We start from the raw sequence: 18,957 nt of genomic DNA, 5'->3' as shown, positions 1-18,957 counted from the left end.
ACAGCCAGCAAATAAAAAGTTTTCATTCCATTTTCATCAAAGATTTAGCAACAGATGGGTCAGAGAAATGTCTTGTTGCTAGGGCATGTGCGCCTTTGCAAAACCAAACAATAACATTTCTAATGATGTACAGCTTGCCGAGTTGTGATCATAAATAATTGAAACAAAACAGCTGTTCTCCAACGCAAGACATTCCATGAGGAAAGCAGCATTGCTATCTTTTACAACAGGGGTTATTTACTTACCCCTTTGTGGTGAGCTTTCCTGTCATTTGGCCTAAGATACTATAGATAAACCATAAAGCTATGGTTTTCCCAGTAGTGATGTATGGAAGTGAGAGCTGGACCATAAAGAAGGCTGATCGCCGAAGAATTGATGCTTTTGAATTATGGTGCTGGAGGAGACTCTTGAGAGTCCCATGGACTGCAAGAAGATCAAACCTATCCATTCTTAAGGAAATCAGGCCTGAGTGCTCCCTGGAAGGACAGATCCTGAAGCTGAGGCTCCAATACTTTGGCCACCTCATGAGAAGAGAAGAATCCTTGGAAAAGACCCTGATGTTGGGAAAGATTGAGGGCACTAGGAGAAGGGGACGTCAGAGGACAAGATGGTTGGACAGTGTTCTCGAAGCTACGAACATGAGTTTGACCAAACTGCGGGAGGCAGTGCAAGACAGGAGTGCCTGGCGTGCTATGGTCCATGGGGTCACGAAGAGTCGGACACGACTAAACGACTAAACAACAACACTATAGATATAAATATAGCTTTTGATATTGCTGTATTTGCCCAAAATACTTGTTCGGGGGGAAAATATATTTTTCGAAAGCCATTCCTGAAAGTGTACTGAGCAAAATTATATGTATAATCATGCAAAAACTATTATGTATAATTGCAAAATTATACATTTTGCAAATGTATAAGGATTATCAACACTTAACAACAATAGGAAATAAACTAGCTCAGGGATGACCTACTGGAATGCCAAATCTAGCCACTGGAGTGATTTTATATGGTGACTGTCAAATTTGAATCCAGTATGTTTACCCACAGCTTGAAATCATAGAATCATAGAGTTGGAAGAGACCACAAGGGCCATCCAGTCCAACCCCCTGCCAAGCAGGAAACACCATCAAAGCATTCTTGACATATCCCTGTCAAGCCTCTGCTTAAAGACCTCCAAAGAAGGAGACTCCACCACACTCCTTGGTAGCAAATTCCCCTGCCGAACAGCTCTTACTGTCAGGATGTTCTTCCTAATGTTTAGGTGGAATCTTCTTTCATGAAACATGCCTTTAAGTTGTAGGAAGATATTTTCACACTTTAATGCCCCACCCCTCTCTTGCATTTTATATGTAATGTGTAGATAACATATAAATGCTTGTATTTGAATGCAAATACCGTACTATACTTGAGAATTACGGTGAAATTCTTACTGCTACACAAAAACAGCTTTATTATGGAGTCTGCAAACTTCTAAGGCAACCATAAATGTACTTCTGGCCCCCAGAACACTATTATAAGTAGCTCCCAAGGATGTAAAGAGGCTAGCATTCCTGGGTTTGCATTAGTGTGAAAGAGAGAGAATATTATCATAGATGAGTTATCAGTTTGGCCACATGTCATAAATGGAGCATGAATGTAATAATTGTTCTCCATAGTAAAGGCAATTTATTGCTGAAGATTAATTTCCCAGAGAGAGAGGTCCTGAATATGAATTTCATAGCTGCTTGTTAGACAGGAGTAGGTTCTTGCCAAATATTTCAGAAGATGACAAATTAATTGCTACTGGATTTTTAATCTCAGAAAGGTGATTCACAGGTAATAAATCTGAACGATACCTTAACCATGGATGGCAAAAATCTGTCAAGTTCAGCCTTATTTACATACAGACTAAATATGTAGGTTGGGATGGGAAAGCACAATGAATTTTCTTCTCCTACTTCTCCACCCCTAGTATGAGTTGCGTGGAGGGTCCTTGCTTGAAGAAGGCATCTGTAGGAACGTTTTAAAACATACATAAAACAATATAAACATATCTGGAATCTCATCAATAAAGATTAGTGGGGGAGATTCACCTAAAAAGGGCTTCTGTTTGAGAAATGGGGCTTTCTCCTCTTCTTTCCCATGAGTACCCCCTGAAATTGATTCGAGGAGAGGGTTGGGGAAACCCCCAGAACATTGTGCAGGGGGAGGAAGATAATTCTCTGTGGCAAGCTGCAGTGCAGGACATGTAATTCAGTTTAGTGAAATTGGTTGCGGGGTCCTCATTTCTGTGTATTATCACTGAAATCTCTGAACTGTATATTTGTTAGCAGATTTGCATTAGCCCTGCATTCCCCTCCTCCAGATTGTCAATGTGTTATTGTCACCCCTGGTGGATGGGTGCTGCTTTTTTCTTTTCTTTTTAACCCAAGCATAGTACTTTCTAATATACATAATCAATAATCATTGAGCAGCCCCCTCTGGCATCGTATTATTTATCTTTGACCTGGAATTCCATTTGCTTGTGGCGAACCAGGTATGTGAGGGCTGTTTGAGGGGGCCCTTAGCAAAGTGCCTTCTGGGAGGGGGTCACTTCCAAGTTGGTATCCTCTAGGTCAGGTTCAAATTCAGGCAAATGGGCAGAGCTACAAAGGTTCAGTTTACCTTTGTTCACTAAGCTAGTTTCTGTGCAGAGAAACAGGAGCCATTATTGGAATTCAAGAACACATTCCAGCGAGGCAAAAACATTTGGGGTATGAAGCAGGCCCTGTAAGTAGTGATACTAGTGATACGTAGTGTGGCCATATTTAACCCCTGGGGCTATACTCAAAGCAGAGCACGTATACCTATGCACACCCATCAAATTCTGGGCAATTACAGTGCATTACAAGATGGTGAGATGGTGTCAGTATGAAGCTGTCTAGTACCCAGTGAAATAAAGGAACTGAAGCACATCATCACTGATTTGCCCCACCTCCCTGGTTCAAATAAACAAATGAAATAAATACATGTTACTTTTGAGAGAAGAATACCCACATTTATTTTAGTGACAGAGTTTTGCATTCATTACTATGTTATCTGGGAGATTTAATCAAGCTGCAAAATTTAGTGTCGTTCTTGTTCATCACGAACGCAATTTCGACAGGCAATTTGCAATGACTCTTCATATAATAAATCTTTTGAGATTTATATGCAGAGATAAATGGATACTGCATTTCTTTTACTCTTTGGGAAAATGGTACTAGAAAAGAAGAAAGCAATCTCAGCAATATACCATATTTAAGATTCCTGAGTGACTGCAGGTGACCAGCATAGCTCTGGGCATGCTCAGTGGTATGCATGAAATAAAACAAGATTACCTTTGTAAATTTCAGAGCTTCTTTACATTTTGTAAAGAGGTATTAAACAAGACTACATTTCCATGAAGACAAGGTGGACAAGTGCCAGTTTTTACCTATAGTAGCACTCATAGTGTTGCTCTGATTATCTGGATTAATATGGGGCTCAGCTGCAGGACAGAAGTGCTGACCCTCCTACTGCCAAGTTTGACATTTTAATGATACCTGCTTTTTCATTTTGGTTTATCAAAAGGCTGAATTGAAATTATGCTCTGGCAACTACGTATCTCAGCAGAAATATTAGGATACCCTAAATATGAAGCATATTTCATCATAATCTGAAAGGGGGCATAGGGATACAGATAGAAAACAATCAGGAAGCTTGTACAGATAACTAAAAAACATCCATTTGGCTTCCCTACTTCTGCAACTCAAATGAAAGAGATTGACTAATGAGGTGGAGCATTATCCATATGGAGGAAGGTTCAAGAGGTTGAGGTTTCTTAAATTAGAAAACATTAAGCCTAAAGAGGAACATGATGATAGTGGCTTATCAATGGCAAGGAGAGAGTGAATAGTGGAGATGTTATAATAGTTGGATCTAGGGGAGCGCAACTTGTCGTCACACCAGGTGCAGAGCTTCTGGGGCACTGCAGCTATGACATCCAACGGAAGCCAAGAGGTAAAGGAAGGATGCCAAATTTTGACAACGCACAGGGCTCCACTGAAGTATGAGACACCGAGGTCCGCCACTTATGTTATTCTATTTCGTTTTAAATGCAAAAGCACCTAGTGGTACAATATGGTGGGAGGTTTAGGACAAAGGGATCTACTACATAATTAATAGATACAGTAGATTCTGTATACAGTATTGGATGCCCTAAGGAAACAGATAAATAGGTAAAATAAGACAACCTCTGTTTTTTGTTCCACCACATTATTGCCAGGTTTATTGCCTCTGAAAATTTCATGAGATATTCTAGAAGCATCTGGTTGGCCACTTTCAAGAAAGAGTGTATCTATATTCACACCCACCCATATATATATATATATATATATATATATATATATATATATATATCCATCCAATGGAGAAAAAAAGAAGTACCTACAATCCAGGAGTGGCAGCTAAAATTAATAGAATTTATGAATATGGAGAAGATGACAGCAGCGATCAGAAACATTTCAAAACAAAAATCTAAAGGGGAATGGGAGAGGGTGGAAGAATATTTAAAAAAAAGAGATATAAAGACGGAACTGATGGTCTGTTTAAATTAGGTAGTCTTGGGAAATAAAATAGAGAATAAGAAGAGTAACTAAAATGAAGTTTTTAATATAGAGGCATATATTACTTCGAAGTAAGGAATCGCAAGTGAAGGAAAGGGGAAAGTAAAGCGATGTGTTGTGATTTGGAAGTAAATTTTTACTTTCTTTTCTTTTTCTTTTTTGTTTTTTTTCTTTCTTTTTGTTTTATTATTAGATGTATAATTGTGAGTTCATTATTATTATTATTATTTAGGATTATTATTACTTCTTGTTGGTTTGCTTTTTCTATGTATTGTATTTTAAAGGACTGAAATAAAGATGGTATATATATATATATATATATATATATATATATATATATGCGCAACCCACTGTCTTTGTTCTCTAAAATGCACATCCCATATGCATTTTAAGCAAAAAAATTAATGCATTGAGAAGTGATGGGAATCTCCAATATGGAAGAGGCAGGGAGAGAGAGATTGGGGAAATGCCAGTGATATTACTTCTCTCTGACTTTTCAGGCACGTGTAAATGTAATCTCTCTTCCTTGCTTTTTTTCAGGTTCTGCACTTTTCATCCAGCTTCCATACCCTATTCAGGCACCTTGGGGAAAAAATCTGTTGCCTTTCCCTGCTTGTATGTCCATTACAGACTATTCACTTCCCTAGGAATGAATTGAAGGTAAGTCTTTAAATGAGTTGCTCATGTTTAATGCAGGATTACATGAACTGTGAGTGATAGGAAACAAAAGGCAAAATCTGTATAAAGATGCTTTTGCAATGCTTTTCACCTGCTGTACCTCGTTACACACATGGAATCAGTTAAAGAATGAAAATAGAAGAGTGTGTCAACAAGTAAAAAATAGATGTGATCTAATCTCACATTTTGCAATGTCAAAGAGATGTCAAAAAGTCAACTATATGAATTTTTGTAGACAAATGAAGGCAGCCCTGTTTCAGGAAGCTGTTAATGTTTGATTTGTTTGTTGGTTTTGTTTGTATTCTTGTTGGAAGCCACCCAGAATGGCTGGGTCAACCCAGTCAGATGGGCAGGGTATAAGAAATCTTATTATTATTATTATTATTATTATTATTATTATTATTATTATTATTAAAGTGATCTATTACTGTATGCAAAAGCTTCCACTGGTGCTTGTTAAATGTGTAAATTGGTACTTAATACTGCATTTGCAGGATTTCTTTTTGAATCTAACTTACATGCAAATTATGTTACCATGTTTCATGGCCTTAAAGAGCCAGATTTTGCAATCTCTGAAGAAATGAACTGTTAAACAAATACAGTTAGCATCCAAATACACAAGTCAAATGACCTCGTTTGCTCTGTTACTCGGTATCATCCTAGCTTCTTGGCTTCAGTAGTCACCTTTCATATATGTTCCCTCTGACCTCTCACTTTAATGTATCTTCAGTGTTAATGTATCTTCAGTTGACCCTAGTAAAAGCAATTAAAAGACTGCCAGTTAAAGTTATTTCAGAGGGTGAAGGCAAATAACCCTAGAAGACTTATTGCAAGAAAAGAGCTTGAGCTGAGGCTGTTTTCTGCATGGAAGACATATAACAGGAATGGTCAATTGGAAATGCTAGTTCTGTCCGTGGCATCTTCAGTTTACATCAGCCTTGGTCACAAATACAGAAAATATTAATTTAACGACTCATTGTGGTGTGAATCAGCTACCACTTAGATCCCGGACATAAATTAATAAGCATGCCAATTAGACTTATTCTCATTAAAGTTCTTCTGGATTGAGGATGTAGTTTTCTAAAACATAGTTTTCATATTGTGTTCTTTCCACTTTATTAGATGAACGATCTTCACTGCACCAAGTGAAAATCTCTCATGTTTGCCTCAGTTCCAAGTACAGGTTTTAGTCTAGAGCAGGCATCCCCAAACTTCGGCCCTCCAGATGTTTTGTACTACAATTCCCATCATCCCTGACCACTGGTCCTGTTAGCTAGGGATCATGGGAGTTGTAGGCCAAAACATCTGGAGGGCCGCAGTTTGGGGATCCCTGGCCTAGAGTGTACATTTCTTCCAGTAACAAAAAGCATCTCCAAAAATGAGACATGCTCCTTGGCTGAGCCTAATATTAGACTCTTGAGGAGGCATTTGATTGTTCCCTGTGAGAACAGGATGCTGGACTACTGTAGATGGGCCATTGGCCTGAACCAAGTTCTTATGTTCAGCCACACTGCATAAATGTTGCTGTTTCTGAACCACCTTCAAAGGCAGACCCACATGGAACCTTGTTGGCCTACTTAGCTTAATTAGGAACTATAGCCCTGTTGGATTACAAGCTTTGGATGCAGAAGATCCCATTTTCTGTCCCTCATGTATTCACTTAAAGAGATGAAGTAGTAGGATGATGCGAAAGATGTCATTTTCTTGAGACCCTGGAGAGCTACAGTCAAGTAGACAATTCCAAGCTAAATGGACAAACACTTTGACTTTGCATAGGGCAGCATCCTATCCCTGTTTCCTCTGCCTAAGGAGTATTGTATCTGGGCAGCCAGGCAGATGCTTCCTGTCATGTGTTATAGTTCTAAAATTAAGCTCCCAATATGCTGCAAGGATAAATAAATAAGATGGCCTGCCAGATTCCCTTTTGGTTTTTGCACAAGATGTGCAACCTCTTACTCTTTTTTCACAGAGGTCAAGTTTAGTACAATGTTTTAGGAAAAAACCAAAAGCTTCACACACTTCCTCTTTGGATGATCTACATAATTTTTTATTTTTATAATCAGAGATTTTGTGTTTTGGGTTTGCTATGTCAGTTGCAATCCTACTTGTACGTGCATAATTTGTGCTTCTCTAACTCCAAGGGCAAAAAGGAATAGGGTGCTCATCTGTGCTTCAAAATCAAGTCTATTTAGACCTCCTTATGCCCTTGAAGCTATGATTAAAGCAAGCTGGATTAAAAGAAATGGAGGCCGTGTGCAAAGTCCTATTTTGGTGCTTCATATGCCTCAGACCTATAAAACTATTGTAGGTCAACTCCCCCCCCCTAGTGTAATAGAAGTCAGGGCTTTGAATGAGGTGCTGCCAATCCTGTTCATGTGTATTATGGAGCTCCAAAAGCTTTGAAACAGTTTTGCCTCTAGTGTAGTCTGCTGAGCTGGAGAGCAAGCTGCAGCACAGCATAAAAGGCAAGCAGGTGTGCTGACCTAACTCATTGCCCTGACCAAGCCTCCATTCCCATCTTGCCTCTTTCCAGCAGGGTCACAAACTTAGTTACTTGTGTTCGTTGCAGTGCCTATGTGAAGGTTGGTCATCCATCCATTATTATCATTTTCAACATGCCCATGCCCTATCCCTGACAATACCTACAATGCTACCCATCTTCTCCTCTGTCTTGTACTATCCAGTCTGGATTATCGGTATTTCATGATTGTGCTGTTTTATATTATTTTGATTGATCGATTGCATTTATTGAGGTGTTGACTTATAAGTTTCAGTAAACTTTCTACATAGTGTGGAAAATATGATAACATATTTTGCATAACAGACTTGTAGGTTATTGGAAATGCTGTGGGCCTTTGCACAGCATGACACTCAATGGTTGGCAATAAGGACATAAATGAATGGCCTTTAATGATCAGGAGTTACACCAAGCTTCTAGAAATGGTGATGAGTGCAAACCAATCATGATTGAATAAGCAGTATGGATGGAATTTTCTGATAATTTCAATGTTGAGTGCATCCAACTGATATTTTTTTTAATAATTCCCATCTTGGAATTAGAAGATTGGAAGTGAGGGGTTTGGGTTTTTTTTTACTACTACTTCTAAAAATATGAACAGTTATTGCATATTATGTGTATTGTTATACACATTACTATATGTATAATGTAAGCTACAGACTCCAGGTTTCCTAAAGTAACTGACACATAAAAAATGCATATAACTATGCATTTATATTTAAATGCTTATGTATTGATACTTATAGAATTATGCTGCATAAATATGGTACCACATGGGCCTTGACTCATTCATATGTATTATACATATGATATACGGTATGTATTTTTGTGTATAGTTTTGCATATAATTATTCAGACTTTTAAAAATCAAGGAATTCATGAGTGACTCCAACGTAAGCACATGCTCAGGGACACAAGAGGTAGTCTAATTGTGGACAATGCTTTATCAACCCAGATCCACCAAATTCCATGAATATTTTGTTTAAAAGATTTTTCCTCCATCCCTAATCATTGCTGCATATGAAGCTTTATTCAAAAATTTTTTGAATAAAGCTTCATATTAGGTTATTACCTAATATGCTGAAAGAAGAAGGCTGAAAACAAAGTAATCTTGAAACAATACTGCAGTGGGTTAATAACATATGAGCATCTTGCAAGGCATGAACATTAGGGTTGGATGTCAAATCACATAAATCTTCTGCACAGTGGCATCTAGAAAGAGCAATACCCATTCCACAAACAAGAGAGGATGGGGCTGAGCTAAGAAATTAGAAATTTCAAACACCATTATATGAGGACATGGAGAGAGAGGGAAAAGGGGATATGTACACAGGCAATGGTATTCCAGTGGAATTTTGCAGGAAGAGTGTGGCCACACAAAGGATATGATTTGGTTTTTTGTAAAGTGTTGTATTGACAAGTATTTGTCATCACACAGAAGCTAATAATAATAATAATAATAATAATAATAATAATAATAATAATAATTTATTATTTATACCCCGCCCATCTGGCCGGGTTCCCCCAGCCACTCTGGGCGGCTTCCAACAAAACACTAATTACAATAGTAGGGCTTCGGAATTTAAAAAGAATAAATTTGTATAGTTAACCAGATTTCATTGTGCATTGCAATAATGTTTAAATAATATTTAAACAGGGCACATTTTTGCAATCTTGTGCATATTGGGAAAACTGAAGAGAAGATTGTTGGAGCTTTAAATTTTTTGCATGCATATATCATTCCAGGCAACTTGGATAAAAGAAGTCAATGAAAACCAATTAACTACAGACTGATTAAAAGGCATTCCCTTACCTCCACCAGATAATTATAAAGTCTAGTAGTCATTCGGTAAATCTTAAGTGCATCTATCAAGCCACCACTGCAAAATAAGCAAATAGACACCAGTATTTTGTTACCTTTTACTCCAATTCTGTTGCATCAAATTTCTTATTTTTATTTACTGAAATGTGCATAATTCAAAAGGGTACATTAGAAGCTGGTTCACAGATGCATTGTCATCACTTAATGATTGTATTAATTTGTAATTTGCATGAGTCAATGATCAGCACAGATCCATACCGTGTACAGAACTTTCATACCATGTCCTGTGCTGTCAAACATAATGACTGAGTCAGTTGCAAGTGACCAAGGGATGAGAAACAGAGGAATATATATGCTGGTGATGACTTTTAAACCTTTAAATCAGAGGTGGGGAACATCCAGTTTTGTGAGCTAAGATCCTGATGATACGCATCTTTGTTTCTTTGTAACATTTGAATCAGGAGAGGCTTTGCCTTTCCTAAACTGGTGCCTGGATACTGCCATGGGTTGGATGAAGGATAATAAACTGAGATTGAATCTTGACAAGATGGAGGCCCTGTGGATGGCTGATTCCCAAGTCTGGGAATTAGATTGTGTACCAGCTCTAGATGGGGTCACACTGCATTTGAAGTAGCATACTTTGGGGGTGATCCTAGATTGACTGTCATTAGAATCCCTGGTGATGTCAGTGTCTTGGCATGCCCATAATTAATTTGTGCATAGTTTTGCCATGGTGATTCATGCATTGGTAACCTCCCAATCAGACTACTTTAATGCACTGTCATTGGTTCTACCCCTGTGCCTGGTTCGGTAGTTGCAAACAGCATAAAATGCAGCTGCTAAAGCAACCAGATTTGCCACAAAATCACACCAGTTCTGCACTGGGTGCCTATTAGCTACCAAGCCAAGTTTGATTACTATATATATATATATATATATATATATATATATATATATATATATGGTAAAGAACCCCTGACAGTTAAGTCCAGTCGCACCAGTCACAAACGACTCTGGGGTTGCGGCGCTCATCTCGCTTTACAGGCTGAGGGAGCTGGCATTTGTCCACAGAAAGTTTTTCCGGATCATGTGGCCAGCACGACTAAGCCGCTTCTGGCGAAACCAGAGCAGCGCACGGAAACGCTGTTTACCTTCCTGTCGGAGCGGTACCAGAGCGGTATCTACTTGCACTTTTTTGGCGTGCTTTCAATCTGCTAGGTTGGCAGGAGCTGGGACCAAGCAACAGGAGGTCACCCCATCGTGGGGTTCAAACTGCTGACCATAGCTGCCAAGTACCCTGTTTTCCCCGGGAAACCCCCGTTTTTACTTACCTTTTCCCGGTGGTCCCCTGTATCACTTCGTCTCCCATTTTTCTCTGTTATTTTCTCCTTTCTGTTATTTTCTTCTTTCTGATTTGCCCTTCTAGGGGCACAAAAAATGGCCGCCGCCGGCTTCAAAAGTCGCACCTACGCATGTCCGGAAGTGCATAGACACGACTTCCGGTGTCGGCGGAGGCCATTTTTGGTGCCCATAGATGGGTGGAGCGACACCAGAAGTTGCGTCGGCGCACTTCCTGACATGCGTACAAGCAACTTTTGAAGCCGGCAGCAGCCATTTTTGGTACCCATAGAAGGGCAAAGCGACACCGGAAATTACGTCGACGCAACTTCCGGTGTCACACGGCTGCCGGTCCCGGATTCTGCAGTCCGGGACTTGGGAGGTAAGCTGCTGACCTTCTGATTGGGAAGCCCAAGAGGCTCAGTGGCTTAGACCAGTGCTCCCCAACCTTTTTATCGCCGTGGACCAGTCAACGTTTGGTAATTTTACTGCGGCCCGCTGATTGTTTATATTTTATTTAGATTGTTTTGATTTAATAATTTTAATTTAATTGTATTTAATGTTCCTTGGGTGGCCCGGTACCAATTGATCCACGGACCGGTACCGGTCCATGGCCCGGGGGTTGATGACCACTGGCTTAGACCACAGTGCTACCCACATCCCTGTTTTATTGATACTTAGTTCTAAACAACTTGGGGCCAGGATACCTTCTCCAGTACAGGCCAGGACAGTTTTTTGTATATTGCAGATACCATTCCTTTGCTGTGTCCTTTTGTCATTAGGAGGAGGTTTTCAATCAGGGGTCTAGTTGCTGCTGATTTTACTGTTGGGTTGTTTAGAAAGGCATATAATTGGTGTTGTGCTAACCAGGGCACAAGGATGTCTTCTAGTTTGTCCTGTATTTCTTGTGTTGACAAAGGTTTGTTGTTTTTATAGAAGTCTATTAGGCGATGTAAACCTTTGGTTTGCCAGGTTTTTATCTGGAGGTTTTGTGCTGCATGGTGGAATAATGGGTGGTAAGCCAGGGGAATTAGTGGGGATAAGGTTGGGGATAGTTTGTTCTATCCAATTTTTAAGGTAATTGGATGTTGTTCATAGTTTTGTTTTTTATTGAATTCTTATTGTAAAGTGTTTAAGAATTTTTATAACAAAATAAAAAAAATCCTTCCAGTAGCACCTTAGAGACCAACTAAGTTTGTCATTGGTATGAGCTTTCATGTGCATGCACACTTCTTCAGATACACTGAAACAGAAGTCACCAGATCCCCACATATAGTGAGAGGGTGGGGAGGGGCACCACTCAGAAGGTGCCCCTCATAAACTGGACTGTTTATGGCTGCATTTGGTCTTACAGGAAGAATTTACAACTGTTTACGACTGCAATTGGTCCCACAGGAAAAGCAAGGAGTGAGATGGCTAAAGATAGCTTTATCACGTATAATGAGATCAGAATCCAATGTCTTTATTTAGACCAGGTTTCTCCGTGGTTTTAAATTTGGTGATGAATTGCAGTTCAGCAACTTCTCTTTCCGGTCTATTTCTGAAATTCTTTTGTAATAAAACAGCTACTTTGACATCTTGTATAGAATGTCCTGGGAGATTGAAGTGTTCTCCTACTGGTTTCTCTGTCTTGTGATTCCTGATGTCAGATTTATGTCCATTTATCCTTTGGCGTACGGTTTGGTCTGTTTGTCCAATATAGAGAGCTGAAGGGCACTGTTGGAATTTTTATGATATTTAATGGGATGTGTTATAAAAAGAATTAATTTCAAATTAAGGAAACAATTCAAGTTATTTGGAGAAACTCTGGCTTAATCAGAAGTCAATGCCACACTTGTTAACAGTGTTAACAAATAACAATGGTTAGAAATTGAAGGTTTCCCATCTGTATAAATCTGTTTTCTGTTATCTTTAGAAGTGTGTGTGTGTGTGTGTACGTGTACAGGCTTAAATAAACCCTGCTCATCTCACAGGACTTTAGTAACAAAAGAGGAGATTTAGAATGAGAATTAATTACATTAATGATGCTGTTTGAATGTTAATACATCAGTGCCTTTCAGATTGAATTTTACATCCTTTGATAAAGCATGCTCCTATGAATTAACATTTTTATCTTCATCAGCTTCCTAGTGCAATTAAACTATTGGATTTCAGTGGCTGGAAAGCATCTTTAATAAAGCTCACCATTTCAGAAAATGTATTCAGGTGTTAATGCTGGGGGTTTTTTTTTTGCCAGTAAACTTCTGCTTACCTGAGCTTATCCATGCTGTCTTGCACTGCTCTAAATGTTAAAGTAGCTTTTCTTTATTTCCCTTTGGCAGAATGATTTAGCTCATACGCAGCAGACGGTGTTCAATGCATGTTTATTTATGTTTATCTACACTTTGTTCTTCCATGCAGCAAACTATTAATCTTCGAAGGAGATGGTCCCTTTTTTCCTTGTCCTGCACCAGCTGCAGTTCTTGTAGATAAGATGGCAGTGTACCAAAAAATTGTAAACCTCATGCATCATCCCACAATTTTGCTTGTCTGTTGCTTTAACTCCATGGACTTAAGAATGTACTGCATTCCCTGTGAAGGCTATGGCAAATTATTTCTGTTTAAAAGGTTTTGCTGCAGACTTTGTCTTTTTTTCTGGTTGCTTCATCAAAAACATTGGGGAAACCATACATTACAAACTACTGCTGCCTTCGTCCAGGTTTTCAGAGTTGTTGTGTCCTATACCTGTGGCATCAGCTCCTGCTTATGGACAATGTTGCTTCTTCTGCAATGTTCAAATCTGGTTGAAGAATATGTAGTACTTGCAGGTCTTCCTTTCTTTGATATAGGCTTGATTAAACAGGATGGGAAGTGCTGGATATTAAAGCAGAAGCCTGGTCAAAAAGTGTCCTATTATTATGAAATAAAAATAATTGGACCCATCTTGGTGAAATTTGACATGCAGTACCTGTGTACTTTTGCAAACATGCGCTGGATTATGGAGAAAGCTAGAGAGTTCCAGAAAAACATTGCAAAGTATGAGGGCAGTTTCCTTTCCCAAGGATCTACAATCTAGAATATGACATGGGGAGTGGGAAGGAAATGAAATACAAAGATAAACAGGAGAAGAATAATTAATTTCAGCTAAGCATAGATGGGCTTGTTGAATTTATTTACTTTATACAGTACAACTGATCCCAAACTTACATCTGATGAAGTGGGCTTTTGCCAATGAAAGCTTATTCTGCAATGAACTTGTCAGTCCCATATGCCATAGGATTCTATGTTGTTGTTTCTTCCAAATGTGGTTTCTTACCTTTTTGAATACTTTGCCTATTTGGAAATTCTGTACTCACCAGCTGCATTAAATCAGACAGTTTTCCATCACTTCACAGTTTACTGTCTTACTACTTATTGCTTTCTCTGGATGGGGGGGGGGGGAATCTGCAAAACAACCACACTGCTGTCACAGCCACTCTACACAGCATTTCATATAGCAAGGCTTGTTCAAATGATTGTCTTCTTGAGATTGCCATCTATCTGATCAGTCTGTACACAGAGAAAGTTACCCAGTTTTCAGGTCACCGTATCCTTGAAGCAATTAATTCCTCTTTGATGGGTTTAAATTATTACATGGATTCACCACTGCAACTGTTTTGGAAGATCACATTGTACCTAGCTCAGGAGCACGACAGACAGTCTTTTACATCTGCTATGACTGAAATGAGCGCAATTGTGCACAATTGCGCTCATTTCACACGCTAGCAAGGTTATGCTTAAAATTCTACAAGGCAGGCTTAGGCAGTATGTGGACCGAGAACTCCCAGAAGTGCAAGCTGGATTTCGAAGGGGCAGAGGAACCAGAGACCAAATAGCAAACATGCGCTGGATTATGGAGAAAGCTAGAGAGTTCCAGAAAAAGTCTACTTCTGCTTCATTGACTATGCAAAAGCCTTTGACTGTGTTGACCACAGCAAACTATGACAAGTTCTTAAAGAAATGGGAGTGCCCGATCATCTCATCTGTCTCCTGAGAAATCTCTATGTGGGACAAGAAGCTACAGTTAGAACTGGATATGGACCAACTGATTGGTTCAAAATTGGGAAAGGAGTACGACAAGGTTGTATATTGTCTCCCTGCTTATTTAATTTATATGCAGAATTCATCATGCGAAAGGCTGGACTAGATGAATCCCAAACCGGAATTAAGATTGCCGGAAGAAATATCAACAACCTCAGGTACGCAGATGAGTGAGGAGGAATTAAAGAACCTTTTAATGAGGGTGAAAGAGGAGAGCGCAAAATATGGTCTGAAGCTCAACATAAAAAAAAACAAAGTTCATGGCCACTGGTCCCATCACCTCCTGGCAAATAGAAGGGGAAGAAATGGAAGCAGTGAGAGATTTTACTTTCTTGGGCTCCTTGATCACTGCAGATGGTGACAGCAGTCACGAAATTAAAAGACGCCTGCTTCTTGGGAGAAAAGCAATGACAAACCTAGACAGCATCTTAAAAAGCAGAGACATCACCTTGCCTACAAAGGTCCGTATAGTTAAAGCTATGGTTTTCCCAGTAGTGATGTATGGAAGTGAGAGCTGGACCATAAAGAAGGCTGATCGCCGAAGAATTGATGCTTTTGAATTATGGTGCTGGAGGAGACTCTTGAGAGTCACATGGACTGCAAGAAGATCAAACCTATCTATTCTTAAGGAGATCAGCCCTGAGTGTTCACTTGAAGGACAGATCGTGAAGCTGAGGCTCCAATACTTTGGGTACCTCATGAGAAGACTCCCTGGAAAAGACCGTGAAGTTGGGAAAGATTGAGGTCACAAGGAGAATGGGGACAACAGAGGACGAGATGGTTGGACAGTGTCTCGAAGCTACCAATATGAGTCTGACCAAACTGCGGGAGGCAGTGGAAGACAGGAGTGCCTGGCGTGCTCTGGTCCATGGGGTCACGAAGAGTTGTACACGACTAAACGACTAAACAACAACAACAACCACCTGTGTTGTGACTAATATAAACTGGCCAAATGCTAGCAAAAATCCATTAAGGAATGACTAAGATGCAGCAGTTCAGATATGCCCCTTGAAGAGCAAAGCTCTCCTGGATATGACCATATAGCACACACCCATACCAGAGCATACGTTGTGTTTTTCCTTTTGCCAATTTGGAGTCCCTGAAAAGGTAAAGGAAATTGCTGGAACCTTGACCTTCCTGACTTACTGAAAATCCATTGTGTACTCATAAAAATATTAGGTCTCTGTTGGCATCTGTCTTTCTCAAGAGACAATCAAGTATGCCTCCTGGGGTGAAGTCAGACCACAGAAGAATCACAGTGCCTGCTGTGGCTGCAGAGACCAGTAACTACTGCCTCCCTCATTGCTTTTGCTGCACTAGCAGCACTGAAATGACCTCTCTGGGATGCAAGCCTGGGCAGTGTTTATGGAGGTCCTGGGCTGCCCTGACAAGAAGACGGCCTCTCAGTCTCGCTGATGTGGTCCAAAGGAAAGCTGAGCAATACATTTGGCACTAGCTTGGCTGCAAGAGTTGTGCAAGGAGGAGTACAAGTCTCCATCCAACTGTCTTAGGGACTCTTCTCTGGATTTGTGTAGGGTTTGCTCCTTGGCCTTTTCTTCTTCTGAAGATATTCCGGATGTTAGCAGATAATGGATTTTTCCTTGAGTTGAGCCTTTCTCACAAATGAGTATTCCCACAAGGCAATAGAGGCTTAGGATCAAAGCTTTCCGTCTCCTAGGTGAACTACCTTCCCAGGTTGACGAGCCCCATCTGCCCCTCACTTCCTTCTACAGCATGTGCAGAAACCACCTTCTTTACCATTGGACCCACTATTAGTCTTGTCCACTCAATACATCATAATCTGTCTTCGCATGCAGGGGAAGTCCCTAACTCACTGAGGGTCTGAGACAGTCGAAGCTGTTCCTGAGGGGTGGCTGCTGTTGCATGCTGACAGCTTCTAGGAGCCACAGGTGATAGCTGAATGCAACAGAGGAAACCAACACAACAGTTGTGCTAGCGGAAACTCATTACACAACAGATTGTGCAGTCTAGTCTGCAATAACGTAACCAGCAAGCAGCTGATGCAGTCTCGTGTACAACAACATTCTACTGGTGGAAAACATTTTGCAGCAGAACAAGCATACTGCTAATGATTTTAAGTGAGCACTGCTGTGGAGGTAGGGGGGTGATTAACAAAATCACTCCTCCTGGAAAATGGGAATATCCTCCCACACACCCAAGTTTAGGACATTCCACCATTCTTCAGCAGAGTTCCTTTTCTTTGAGAAAAATAAGTGGCTCACGTAAATGTGAACAAGCTTCAGTAATAAACTGAGAGAAAACTGTAACACAATAACATGATGAAAGGAAGTAAATAAAACAACATGAGGCAAGTCTGAGGCAAGAAGCAAGAAGAGGCAGCTGGTCCCTCTTAACCAGGCACCCCCAAACTTGGCCCTCCAGATGTTTTGGGACTACAACTCCCATCATCCCTGACCACTGGTCCTGATAGCTAGGGATGATGGAAGTTGTAGTCCCAAAACATCTGGAGGGCCGAGTTTGGGGATGCCTGCTCTTAACTGACATTCTTAAAGGAACACACAATGAAGGGAGGGGCTGATTCTGAAACATTACACACAAGCCCCACCCACAAGATACAAAGTACTTTACTATTCAAATTAGGCCCCAGTGTTTTCTTACAAGCACTACATTGGCTACAACATAATTTTATTTATTTATTTGAATTTTTCAGTGTACAATTGTGTACACTCAGTTCCCCCATCAAGCATGCTGGGGGGTTTTTAACACTGAAACTGCATCAAGGAATTCGGAGAGGTACAAAATCCTATTGATTTAAGTCTGGGATCAGCAAAGTTCACATTGAAATAGGAACCAAACTTTATTTCTCCTTGATATTTCATGCTAATTAGTAAGCTGGTGGTTTTAGGCTCTGACGTGAAGTCAAGGTTCAGTATGGAATAGAATAGTAAGGAAACACATTCTCATGCCCCTCTAGCTTTTCCAGATTTTCTGCCAGATATCCTCCAGAGTCCAGACAAAACACCCAGATTTCTCTATTTCGGGAAATATTTTAATCCAACTAGAAGGAAGCTATTTGGTACGCTAAGCATGTACCTGAACTAAAGCATGACTTTTTTGTTTCAGATTAATTGAATAATATCTATCAGGAATAGGGAAAATATGCTTAACATTTATTTCTGGTGACTATTAACCTTTAAAAGGTTACTTTGTGATCCCAGGCTAATTCTTCTCCACAAGAAAAGTATAATGGAGGCTATAAACCATCTTGTTCTGAGAACTGGAGAATCTGTGAATACTAAAAATCTAGTCATAACACTAGTAAGGACCATCAGCTCGCTCCATAGAGCAAAGCACACTTTGTGATATACCAGATAATTGTTCTCCTTTTAAAATGCTAATTGTGCAACTTTCAAGAGCTCTTTATAGGCTTATGCTCTGAGAAGTTGATTTGAATGTTACTTAGCTGTTGAGAGTAATAGAAATGATACCCCTCGAGTCCCAGGCAATACAACAGCTGTGATTTGTACTTTAGGCAGCAAGCAAGCAACCTATTCCGGTTGGTTCAAATCAGGTCAACTGTTCCTCTGGCTTAGTACTGTCTAGGGTCAAAGTTTTTTCCTAGCTCTCCAACATAATGCCCTTTAACTGGTGCATAATCAGTATGCAGGATGCTTTAGTGAATTTCCTAAGCAAAAAATGGCAAGTCCTTACTGCAATGAATTTGCATTTTAAGGGGATAACTCTTCTCCCTATCCATGCCCCCCCCCAAAAATAGGCTCTGAGGGGGTCGAGAACCCTCAGAACATTGTGCAGAGGGAGGGAGGGTAGCTTCATTGCTTGTACAGATGGAACTATTGGAAGACCGTGACATTGAATTGCACCCTAGATGTAACCTGCATCCTTTATACATGGCAACATCTTTTGCATTAGCAAAGAACTCTTCTCTCATCCCA

General features: G+C 40.0%; 1 protein-coding gene across 4 annotated transcripts in view; it reads left to right on the top strand.

The window, feature by feature from the left end:
* Nucleotides 1-18,957, top strand: part of SULF2 (sulfatase 2) — a 241,049-nt gene that overhangs the window by 69,920 nt on the left and 152,172 nt on the right. For all 4 annotated transcript variants that reach the window (XM_035124105.3, XM_035124104.3, XM_035124102.3 and 1 more), the window contains one exon: nucleotides 5,148-5,267. The gene's annotated coding sequence lies outside the window, so the exon portion shown is untranslated. The remainder of the gene's footprint in view (nucleotides 1-5,147; nucleotides 5,268-18,957) is intronic.

This window comes from Zootoca vivipara, chromosome 7 (assembly GCF_965207765.1).
Source record: "Zootoca vivipara chromosome 7, rZooViv2.hap1.1, whole genome shotgun sequence".
NCBI lineage: Eukaryota > Metazoa > Chordata > Lepidosauria > Squamata > Lacertidae > Zootoca > Zootoca vivipara.
Note: the sequence above shows the minus strand (reverse complement) of the source record. Positions and strands in the feature narration are given on the sequence as shown.